At 43.8% G+C, this 12,914-nt stretch overlaps 1 long non-coding RNA gene across 1 annotated transcript; it reads left to right on the top strand.

The window, feature by feature from the left end:
* Nucleotides 1-10,585: 10,585 nt before the first annotated feature.
* On the top strand, nucleotides 10,586-12,213 carry LOC119281205. The gene is made up of 3 exons (XR_005138299.1): nucleotides 10,586-10,788; nucleotides 10,986-11,054; nucleotides 12,008-12,213. It is a non-coding gene; the product is annotated as an uncharacterized LOC119281205 (long non-coding RNA).
* Nucleotides 12,214-12,914: the final 701 nt, after the last annotated feature.

Below are 12,914 nucleotides of genomic sequence, written 5' to 3'. Positions count from 1 at the left end.
AAAAAATTCAGATCAAAAGCACTCTTCTTTGATTTTATTAAATTCCAGCAATGAGCACAAAATTTTCCGTTTTTTAGCAAGATCGAATCAACTATCACCATAGACCATCCCAAAGGTCTTACTTGGCTCAAACACTAAAACACAATTAATACAGAAATAATATTGCTTATTTATTGAAAAACGTAAGCAAAAACAAAAATCACAAAATAAAATTGGGTTGCCTCCCAACAAGCGCTATTGTTTTATGCCCCTAGCTAGGCATATTGCAAAGATCTAGGTATTGTCATCTTTGGTCTTAATTTCCATGAGAGTGTTTTTGTCAGGAGGTTTTTCAAATATAACATGAAACACATCATCCATAGAAATTTTAGCATTATCAAGTTGTCCCTTAGCATATCCCCTTTGATTACCGGCTACAATCCAAGAATATTGTTGGTTAACATCGTTGAAAACTTGTTGGATCATATCTGAAACAGGGATTGCCTTTGTAAGGTTCTCATCAAAGATTTGATTATTGCTAAGCAAAGTTCTTAAAACATAATCACTATTGTAGAGGATCCCATCTATTACCGGTTTCTCTATACCATAAAAATCAAAGATCTCCCTAGCTTCCCGTACTATGTCATCAAACTCATTCATAAGGATAAGGGTAGCTATTTTCTTAGCTTTAGGGTCCTTTATCGCAGGTAGCTCATAAAACAATCTTTGCAAGGTGGGGTGACTGCGAATAAATCTTTTCTCAAGTTTAAGAACAAGAGCTGAAATAGCATCTTCATAAGTTTTAGTTCTTTTAAGTATGGGAACATCATCACAGGTGAGAGTTCCAACACAATTAAAGAACTCTTGGATGGTTTCTTTTCCTATAACATTCCCTTGTCCCAAGACAAAAGTTTTAGCTTCTAGATTGGCAGAGCGTCCAATTTTAGGAGTTCTACCGTCATCCGTTTCTGCCATACAGAAATCACTCATGATAATAGGTTCAAAGCAAGCGATCTAGCACACAAGAAAAAAAAAGCAAACGAAAAGACGAACGAAATAAGGCGAATAAAAAGGCAAATATTTTTGTGTTTTTCTGAAAATATTTTAGAAGTGGGGGAGAGGGAAACGAGAGGCAAATGGCAAATAATGTAATTGCAAGACATGAGAGTTTATGATAGGTACTTCGTAGGCTTAATGTAGAACCTCCCCGCAATGGCGCCAGAAATTCTTCCTGCTACTTCTTCAGCTTGCGTTGATTTTTCCCTTGAAGAGGAAAGGGTGATGCAGCAAAGTAGAGATAAGTATTTCCCTCGGTTAAGAACCAAGGTATCAATCCAGTAGGAGGTACAAGCAAGTCCCCAATAGATGCACCTGCACAAACTAACAAACACTTGCACACAATGCGAGAAAGGGGTTGTCAATCCCTTCACGGTCACTAGCAAGAGTGAGATCTAATAGAGATAGATACAAAAGATAAGTAAAAGGCAAAATAAAGTAAACATAAATAAATTGCAGCAAGGTATTTTTGGGTTTTTGGTTTTATAGATCTGAAAGTATATGATGAGAAATAAACCCGGGGGCATAGTTTTCACTAGAGGCTTTTCTCTTGAAAGAACACATACGGTGGGTGAACAAATTATTGTTGAGCAATTGATAGAAAAGCGCAAAATTATGACGATATCTAAGGCAATGATCATGAATATAGGCATCACGTTTGTGACAAGTAGACCCACTCCTGCCTGCATCTACTATTATTACTCCACACATCGACCGCTATCCAGCATGCATCTAGTGTATTAAGTTAAAAAGAACGGTGTAACACCTTAAGCAAGATGACATGATGTAGAGGGATAGATCCAATCAATATGGTAAAACCCCCATCTTCTTATCCTTAATGGCAACAATTCAAATACGTGCCTCGCTACCCCTACTGTCACTGGGTGAGGACACCGCAATATTAAACTCATCACAAAGCACCTCTCCCATTGCAAGAAAAACCAATCTAGTTGGACAAACCAAATTGATAGATCGGAGAGAAATTAGCTATCTTAATCATGCATAAAAGAGTTCAGAGAAGACTCAAATAATAGAGAGAACTCTTTATTTGGCCCTTTCTTAAAATTTGCTTCCCTATTTGGCCCAAAATAAAATTTTCTTGCCTATTTGACACCTAAAGTAGATTTTGTTCCTTATATGACCCTTCCGTCCATTTTAGGCCCTGATGGTGGTAAGTGTGTAGTGAAAATACCATTTATCCCCTAATGGATTGTGTGACTATCCTGTATGTCGTAAAAAAGCAATGAGTTCACCTATGTTTTAGGGATGTGCAACGGATGCTACGCATTTATATGTATACTCCAATACTATTTTTCTCCACATTGATGCCATGAGTTACGGTGGTCAAACTGGCCAAGTACTTTTCGGCCGTAGACTGCATGTACGTAACTTGGTTCCGTTGAGACAAGAGCTAGCTGATTCGGCCGGAGTTGAGGGGCACATACACACCAAGCAGGCAGGCAAGAAGGTGAATTGATTCCACGTGAACCTAAATACTAGTACATATGTACATGCACATATACACGATCGTTACATACAAAGGTAACCTCCCATGTACGTGGTGTCCGATTGCCATCGTCCTTGTCTGCCGGCCATACGTGCGTGAGGTCTATGGCTGCCGATGTGTAATCAGAACGATGTGTTAATTTGAGGATTTAGTAGTATGTGACTATGTGTAATACTGTACATTGGAACGTGATTAACTAACCAAAATATGGTATTATACTGATCATAGATGCTAGTACAAGTTCTACGGATGTTTTCTATGGCCTTTACACGCACAGACCAGATACCTAAGCAACAAAATGTTGGAGCATACATATACATGTGCAGCTTCAGTTCAACATCCCTAAAACAAGGGTGCACTGATTGCTTTTTTTTAATTACATCCAGCATAGTTACACTATGCACTAGGGGCAAAATGGCCTTTTCATCTCACACTAACTACCGTTAGTGTCTAAAATGGACAGAAGTGTCATATAAGAAAGAAAATGTACTTTGGGTGTCAAATAGAGAAGAAAATTTTATTGGGGCCAAATAGGGAAGCAAATTTTAAGAAAAGGCCAAATAAGGAATTCTCCAAATAATATGCATAGATAATCTGATCATAAATACACATTTCATCGAATCTCAACAAACGCATCGCGAAAGAAGATTACATCGAATAGATCTCCAAGAACATCGATGAGAACATTGTATTGAAGATCAAAGGGAGAGAAGAAGTCATCTAGCTACTAGATATGGACCCGTAGGTGTGTGGCAAACTACTCACACATCATCGCAAGGGCAGCAAGATTGGTGTAGAGGTCCTCCGTGATCGAATCCCCCTCTGTCAGAGTGCCAGAAAAGGCCACAAGATGGCATCTCATGAGAACAGAAGCTTGCGGCGGTGAAAAAGTAATTTTGGTGTGCCCTCTGACATAAGGGGAATATTTGGGTATTTATAGAGCTGAGATTAGGGTTAGGAGGTTTGTGAAGGGCCCACAAGCGTTGGGGGCGCCCCCCGGGGCGTGCCCTAAGGGTTTGTGGCTCCCTCATGGGTCTTATGGCCTCTTCCCGAAGCTTCGTGGTTGTCTTCTGGTCCAAGAAAAATCCTTATAAAGTTTCGTTCTGTTTGGTATTGTTTTTTGTAAAAGACAAAAACAAGGAAACAACAACAAGTGGCACTGGGCATTAGGTTAATAGGTTAGTCCCAAAAATAGAATAAAATAACATATTAATGCATATAAAAACATCCAAGATAGATAATATAATAGCATGGAACAATCAAAATTATAGATATGTTGGAGACGTATCACCATGCTCGTCGTGTTGGAAGCGGTGCCGCTGCCTCTCTGCCTTCTCTCGTGTACTACTACACTCGCACCACCATTGGCCTTGTTCCTCTTGGCCTCCTCTCCCGCGCCATGTTGCACTCTCACCATCGCCGACGTTGTTTCTCTTGAGCGCCTTGCCCGCGTCCTACTACACTGGAATCATCTCCAGCTTCGTTCATTTTGTCCTCCTCTCCCTTGTCCTACTGCACGCTGCCATGGCGCGCTTACTACATTTCTCCTCCTCTGCCCTCCCAGCACCCTGCTATTTATCCCTTCGTGTGAACTTTCTCTGTGGCGACGACGTTAGCAACTAGTTCGCCGCACCACCGACGGGGTCGCTCGCCCATGACTCCGTGCTCGTCGTGTCGGACGCGGCGTCGTGGCAACCATCCACCACATTCTCCATGGTCAGACAGGCACTGCATTTCTCCTCCTTAGTCCTCTACCCCAAGCTTCTCCGCACGGACTTTCTCTACGGCGAGGACGCAAGTAATTAGTTCACCACGACGCCGGCAGGAACGCTCGCCCGCGACTCCTTACTCGTCGTGTCGGCCGCGGTGCCGCAGTCACCTTCTAGCAGTTGTAAGGCACTCTAGTGGAACTCTGTGTGTTAAGTGTAAGTGTTAGCTCTTATCATATTTCGTGTATACGCAACCAAACACTGTTTAGTTGCATTAGTTGAACCAATGCAGGACACCAAACGCCAAGCCAAAATTTCCTCTAATGCAAGAGCTCTAAGAGCAACTCCAATGCGGCGACCCATTTCGTTTATCCATGTCCGTTTGGGTCGTCGCCGACAGAGCTGCTGGCCCAACACTCCGACCCATTCCCAAAATGCGTCTGCTTCGCGTCTGCGCAGACCCATTTCTGGCCTAATTTGGGCCTGAAATGGATCGGCGCGGACATGACACGGACGCGTCGCGCCTCCCCTTGTTGTCCGCTGAGGCCCCACATATCGGCCGCCCAACCTCCGCCTACGGTCATAGTAAATGCGCCCACCTACTTTGGGCCTGCCTGGCAGTGGGTGGAAGCATCGTGTGCCCGTCCTTTTTAATGGAAGCGTGCGGCAGGGCCGCCCTCATCCACTTCCACCACCGTCCCCATCTGGAAACACATGTTCCCTCGCCAGCGACAAGAAACTCTAGTCAGCTAGCTTAGCTATGGGGTTCTTCAGTGGGAAGGGGAAGGGCAAGTGTAGTGTCAGCACGAGCTCTTCCCGCACGCCTCCTCCACCGCCGCCGCCGGCTCGTCGTGGCTCGCCACTGCGGGAGCGGCAGCGGCTGTACATACCAGTCCACCAAGCGCGGTGGCACTGGCAGTACCGCCGCCCCCTGCAATACCCAGATGTCAGCTTGCCGCATAGCTGGCGTCTGGACCCGCAGAGGATCCCCATTCCCGCGGTGCCGCGCACGGCGAGGAGGTTCGTCGGTGGCACAAGCTCCTCACGCCGGACCAGAGCGCGATGCATGCCTACGCGCCAGAATCCCACAACTGGGAGCGTTGGTCTGCGCTAGAGCACGAGGAGGAGCGCTGCCGTGGCGTCAACGTCGACCATGTCGTGCCCCCGCCGCCACCAGACGTCCTGCCGGAGGAGGAGGAAGCAGTGGCGACCTACCAGGCCGCGGTGGAGGCCGCCATGCAGCGCGCCCTAGAGGAGAGCCAACGCGAGGAGGATGCGCACTTGGTCGGCATGGAGGAGGCCCTCGCGCTGTCAGCGGCCGGCGACTGCGTCATCCCCCTGTGCCGCCACCGTCAAAGTTTCTACCCGAGTCGAAGCCCGAGCTGCAGCCCACGGAGCGCCAGCCAGAGGTCTACCAGTAGACCGGCCTGGTCTGCGAGTGGGTCAACTCGCCGCCCGTTTGGCTTGGGGCGATGCCGGAGGAGGAAGCCGCCTACCTCCGACAATGGAAGGCGCGCCGACGGCGAGCGGGAGATGGAGCTAGAGCGCCGCTTGGCGCGGGAGGCGGAGGAGGAGCGCCTGGAGAGGGAGAAGGAGCGCGTCCGTGCAGCACAGTGCAGCCACCACCACCAGGACAGCCTGCGCCGGCGGGACAGACGACGGAGGAGGCGGCGCGTGCTGCATGGGAGACCGCCTTCCCCTGTCTGGGCCGGCGCTGGCGTTCGCCGACCTCACCAGCCCCGGGGAGGAGGACGACGACGCTTAGGGCAGCGCGCGGACGGCGCAAACGTTTTTTAGTTTTACTAATGTTTAAGTGAACTTTGACCGGCAGTTGACCTGCCATTTATGTTTACTTATGCTTATTTTTTGCCCGCGTGTGTATGAAGATTTTTTAACGGCTGTCCTTAGATTTGGGTTTGTTACTCATTGGACGTACTTACCGACCCAAATGAAAATACGGACACGAACATTTGCTTGGATGACCCAAATAGATAAAGTGCGCGTCCGTTTTTAGTGCCGTGTGACGGTGCAGGCCCTGCCACTCGTGCTTGCGCTATCGAGTTGGCGGTGCATGGAACCTGACCATGCCAACAGTCGATCGATTGGCACGGACCTGGCTGTGGCCTTGTGCGTACCGGTACCGTCTTACCGTGCTTCCTTTTCTTCGGGACAACACGACACGGAAAAGTACTACGGCGTCACTACTTCTCACCTGCCAATAATAATAATCAAGGAGCAGAGGACGGGCAATCTCACGCATTTGTTTCTACGAAATCCCAGAAACAACAGCTGCAATTGTTCGACTCAAATCTCTTTGGATGAACAGACGAGCTGAACCAAAATCCTTCGGTACTCAAAAGGATTTATGTGAAATGGTTGGGCCGAAACAGATGACCCAGCCACTAATTTAAAAAGGGGAGACCGCTGACGATTCCTTTGATTGCTGCTACGAAATTTGACCACTATGAGCAGGAGAAATTGTCCGGTAGGGTATGGTGGTTACGCACTCGGTCAGAAAAGGCAAAAGCGTGCACGTGCACCACGCTGAAAATGCCACTACGCTGCTGCTGCTCTGTGCTCTCTTCCGCACGCGCGTTTCTTCTTTCTCACGTCAAGTCCTGCGAGATTCTGTTGTCGGCGGTGGTTGTTCCTACTTTTTTGCTACTAGTAGGGGAATTCGTGATGGGATTGGTTGACTTTCTTCGGTGTCAACTTGCAACAAGCGTCGCGGACACGCGTATGCAACGCAGCCGGACTGAGAGAAGTGATACTCACTGATTTGATTTTCGGAAAGAACTCACACAATTAGTTCCGTTCACTTCTGAGCTAGAGGTGAGAGAAATTAACTAGCATCAATGGGTGTTAAGGAATACGGCGGTGGCAGGGACGAATCTAGCATGACAATGAAGGATAGACTCAAAACATCAGCTGTTATATGTAAAAAAACACCCGAAAGTTGCTTTTGGACGGTTTATGAAAAAAAATCAAAATTCAATAAAATTCATATCTTTACATTTTAAAAAAATTCTGAAAAAAATACATGACATACATGGAGGCATAACACACATGTGCATAAATTTTCAAAACGAAATACGTTGAAATGAGGGCTGCGCAAAAAACACAAATCTATGGTTTTTCAACATATGCTACTATTCATCCCAAAAGTCCATGAATTTTTTTTTTCGCATCTCAAGGTTTTTCATTCTGAAATTTTGCACAGATACACATCACATCCTTATGTGCTTGTACAATTTCTTTTAGACTTTTTCGAAACCAAAAAGTATGAATTTTGAAAAAAAAAATCAAAAATCCGGCCTCTATGGAGGCCGAGCTCCAAAATGTCGTTCTCTAAAACACATCAATATATTTTTTAAATGAACTGGTTAGCTGACTAGGTAGTTAGTATCTTTTGGATGATAGGCTTAAGCCTGGTAAAGGCTTCCTAGTAAAATTGCCACTGGATGGTGGTGATAAGGCTAAAATGGTTAGCAACACTACCATGATTAATGTCAATGTTAAGCTGAGTAAAGAAAACATATGGATGGTGCTTATAGATATGACTAAATACAACTAAAAAAAGTAGATATGACTAAATAAGCTAAGAGATAGTATATGATTTGTCTACTTTAGCATCTAATTTATGAGCGGACAGATGTGGATGCTTCCGCGGTGTCATCCTCTAGAACATCATAAACTCTCTTCTATGTAAAATGTGAGTTGTCCTGGTATTTTAAGGTTTACGTTTGACCGGAAATTTCCAGGGGCAGCAAACAAGTGCAGGGGCATTCACCTGTCAAGTCCTGCCACCCGCTCGTTTTGCCCCGCGATGTGCGCAATAGTTCAATTTCGCATGAGTGCATAGTAGAAATCAAAATCCATTAAAAAGTTTTAAGTTCCAACGATGAAACTTACTTTTTTGCATCTAACACTGTAAAGTTTCAACCAGTTTCAAAAATTTCAAGCAAATTTTTCCGTAGGTCATAGAGACAAAATAGTTGATTTATATTGGTCGTTCGTGCTAAGTTTCGACAGTGCAATTTAACATGTTTTTGAAAAGTCATCAAAATATATTCAAAATGGATCTTATTTGACAGCGCTGATCACGAAAAACACAAATATGAAAACAAAACTTAATTTAAAATTTTCATTTAGAAGATATAAAACTTTGAAAATTGGAATCCAAAACAAAAGGCGGGCACCAGAGACATGTGTGCCCCCTCACTTGCGTGCAACAAATCCTCTCCGAAGTTTGACTAACAATCGAACTATAAAATAGATTCCCAACTATGTGGTGTTCATTTTTTGTCTGGCAGCTTCAATATTATACAAATTGATACTTGGACTTGTAAAACTGAGCACTTTTGATCCCTCATGCAGCGGTTATCTCAATGATTTATTGACCCATGCTAACATTTGGCAGTCTAAGTTGACATCGACCTCATCTTGTTCCTTCTCATGCTCTTTCCCGGTGAATTTTCGTCGAACGGTTGATGACCAAAAATCGTGGCACCATTAAAGAAACACTTTGTGTCAAGAAGAGGATGATAAATGTGTGTGTGTGTTTTAAGTTCTAAGGGTCATTTTGCTTGGTAATGAATTGGAGAGACTAGAAACAAATTCTATGACAAGTTGATGGAGGAAAATCCACTTTGTGTGTTTTATAACCGAATCGGAAAACTATACCGAAATAAACCGAACAGAATCATTTTTATGGTTGGTTTCTGGTATGGTATGAAATTCCCTTACCATTTTGAATTTTCATATTTTTGGTATATACCGCAAAAACAAACGGTTAACCAACTAAACTGAAGTAAAAATTATATTTATACTTCATAAGCAAACGCCATACTAAAGCCCAAAAGATCTTGTAACATAGTAATAGTTTTTGTACATGAATCAGATTCCTTACTAAGCGCGTCCATTTTTATGTAACGTGGTTATTTTTCTATAAAAAAAAATACTAAGCACGTCCATAAACAGAAGCGAGGTGTACATTGCACATTTGCATGCACGAACAACCATCAAGGCATGAATCCATGCATCCATATATACTTATATGTAGTTATATACTGTTTGTAAAAAAAGTATATGTTTGAAGCCATAAATTTGTAAGATAAAATACTATGCCATTTTCATATCCAAGTCAACTTTGGTTATTATGGCATTTACCGAACCATACCGAAATCGAGCCGTATTCTAATTTCATATCGTATTTATCATAGTATCAATACCGTAACACCAGAAAACCGTATAAACCAAACCATATAAACCGAATGCATAGAGTTAAGAAAAACATACTTTTCTATATGAAATATGAGTTATGTGACTTAAACATGATATTATTGTAAAAGGAGTTCGAATATGAATATTCAGTGCCACGATTTTATAACACGTAGTCCATACATTATTTCTCTAATTATTGATCTAACTAGATTGTTGACATATATGGGTGTCTTACATCTTATAATTGATGGGTATATGTTTTAAGTGGCCCCGGTTTGAGATACTAAACTGACCAGGTGCATTCAATCGCCAAGACACTATACCCTATTTTTTAGCACAAACGCATACACTCATCCCCGTGAACAGGATACCCCATTTCGCAACACTTCACTCGTATTATCCTCAGTGTCAACACTTCACTTCATTTCACAACACAACACTTTAAATTTTATTCTCACAAAGATGTGACATATTGAACTATTGTCATACTGTTGTAAGTTTCTAGATCAACTCAGATCATTAATTATATTACAATATGATAAGTTGTCACGAAATTGTGAAATCCAAAACTATCAACCAATCCAGAAACAAGAACGGAGGGGAGCCCCGAGCGCTCTCAGCGATTTGGAACATCTGGTCGTCCATTTCGATTGCTTGATGTGATCTGGGTTGTCGGATCTTCCTCAGAAATCACCTCAGTCGTCGGATCAGATTGAAACACTATTGCAATGAATAGTGTTAGAACCGGGATGCCACTGCCTGTAATTCCCAGTGCCCACCGAGGGCATTTTCGTCACTTCACGAGGTTGGGAAAATATCAAATATCAGTAGGGGGTAAGCGCCTGGTCGTCGCTCCCCCTGCAGGCCTGCACTCGCGCCGCACCCTCTCCTCTCCCTGTCGCCTCGCCTCTCTCCCCCCTCCAAACCCTAGACCCACCGCACCTCCCCGCCCCGGCGTTGTCCAGTTCCAGCCCCCTGCCCCGTCGAGCGGGTCATGCTCGTGCCGGATCCAGCGTCGGGGTCGAGAGGCGCGCTCCTCTTCATGCCACCTTGCCTATCTTCCTCCCTCCAAACCCTAGACCCGCCCGCGCCTCCCTGCCCCGCCGCAGTCTAGTTCCAACCCCCTGCCCCGTCGAGCGACTCATACCGGTGCCAGATCCAGTGTTGTGGTCGAGGAGGGCGCAAGATTTGGGCTCGGCGGCTCATTGGTGAGCGCGGCGACGGCCATGGATGAGCTCGAGCTCGACGAGGAAGCAGCTGGGAGAGGAACATGAGGCCATGTGGGAGGAAGAAGATGGCCCACTCGTTCTCAAGGTTGGTCTTGGCGTCAACTGTGATGGATTCGCTGTGCGACCCCGGTATCCCTTGTTCTTGCCGTCAGTGTGCTAGATCTGATGGTGCATTGACCAATTTGTGGGCAGGCATTTATTTTGCCCCGTTCTTGGTCATTCCCAGCAGCTTAACCGTGATTTTGTCTCTGAATTTGCTGCGGATTGATCCATCATGTGCAGGTACTCGTTCTTCTCGTCAGTTCCTTGGTCGATCTGTGCCAGCCTGCGTCTTCATCCAGGGATGTACAGGTCGATTGCTTTTCTTCTCCTTCTTTGTGCTTCTCTTCTTTTCCAGACCTAGGGTTACGTTTGTGAAGTAGTGTATATTCCTTGTCTTTTCTATTTGCGTATGCTGCTAGATTCAGTCTAGTGTGTGCAGGCTAGCCAATGAAAGGCAAAGGGTATTATTTCCTGGTTGGATTTATGTTGAGTCCTATCTTCCTTAATTGTTTTTTCCTGGATTATAGGTGTGTGCTTCTTGTTCCTTGTCTGGATCATGCTAGGCCCTCGGTTTTTTGTTCATTTGCACATGATTCTTGGTGCTTTTGTTCTTTTCTTTGTTTTGTTTACTATTTATTTTTGGCTTTATACCAATAGTTTGCTGATTAGTCGGTTGGTCCTGCTCGTCCTCTGTTGTGATATTGAGGCATGTAGGCTTCAATTTACTCTTGTCCATTTGAGTTAGGCTGTTTAATCTAGGTTTGTTTACTATGTTAATTAGATTCCTAATTTAGTGATTATACCTCCTTTGGTTTTTTATGGAATTTGGATGTACGTGCCTTTGCTACCTATTCAGTCAATGCTCTGCTTAGTTTTAGTTTCTTTGGGCATGTGCTTTATATAGCATTCTGGTCCCTCCTTCTGGCCTACCATACTGTTTTAGAATTTATCTCTGTTCACAAACCTAGGCTTAGTCAGTGTTATACTGTATTAGATTATGTGTTCTGCCCAGTAGCGTATTTATCTGTGCTTCTAGGTGTGTCCAGAGAGTCTGATTAGAGAAAAGTCAGTTTACCTCTGTAGCTTTTCTTGTTTAATTAGTAGTACACATGTGTGAGTAGAAACTCTTCATGCAAGGTGGAGTAAAAGGCCTTTCGGTTTTATGTTTGACACTACAAGCAGCTAATAGATAGGCCCATTGTTTGCATGATGATAAGTTTTGACCACAAGAATGTTCTAACAAATCTTATCTTTGATTGTAGCTAAACGAGAGTTGACTAGGCCCGCATGGCAAAGCAGGTAAGCACATTCATGTCTGGTGTGTCAGATCTGCTAAATTGAACTCTTGCACTCCAAAATAGATTTCCATATATTATTACTCATGACTGACATCAAGTTCATAAATTGTTGCTCTGTAGTGATAATACTCTTAGATTATTCCAGCCTTATTGATTTGAATGCTGAAATATCTTTCTATCCCTATACCAAAAATATTGGTTTGCGTAAATAATGCATGGCATATTTTTTACTGCTGGCAGATAAATTATTTATGTATAGCTACTACCAAATTATCAGAATAATAAATCTATCACTCGTTCCAGTTATTTGTAGTTTTGTGTAGCGACCAGACCTCAGACGGTCAAGTCTCTGTGCATCAGTGTCATCCCTGGATCAGTAATGCTGACGCACACAGTACCCGAAGGATTTATAACAGAGTAGCAATCACACACTTATTACATCGAATGTCTCAAAAGAGAACTTATTACAATAAATATGGCTTAAGGCCATCTAATAACGATAACCGCGGAAGGCTTGGAAGATAAGTGAGTCCATCAACTCCGACGGCATCACTGAGTATAAGACCACGACCTAAGGCACCTTACTCGTCGTCTGAAAAGTCTGCAACATGAACGTTGCAGCCCGAAAACGGGTCAGCACATGGAATATGCTGGCAATGTAACACATAGAGAGTAATAAACAGGAATATGCTATACTACATGCATATATGGTTGGTGGAAAGCTCCACGGTTACATTTTTGCATAAAGCCAATTTTTTCCTACTGCAAAGGAATAAATTTGATTTAACTATCATGGTGGTTGTTAAACATTGAGAAGATAGACATCCTCTCAATCCCAATTAAGCATCATCATTAAACCCAACAAATTAAA

Source organism: Triticum dicoccoides, chromosome 3B (assembly GCF_002162155.2).
Source record: "Triticum dicoccoides isolate Atlit2015 ecotype Zavitan chromosome 3B, WEW_v2.0, whole genome shotgun sequence".
Classification (NCBI taxonomy): Eukaryota; Viridiplantae; Streptophyta; class Magnoliopsida; order Poales; family Poaceae; genus Triticum; species Triticum dicoccoides.
The sequence above is the reverse complement of the archived record's forward strand: the minus strand, read 5'-3'. Positions and strand labels throughout refer to the sequence as shown.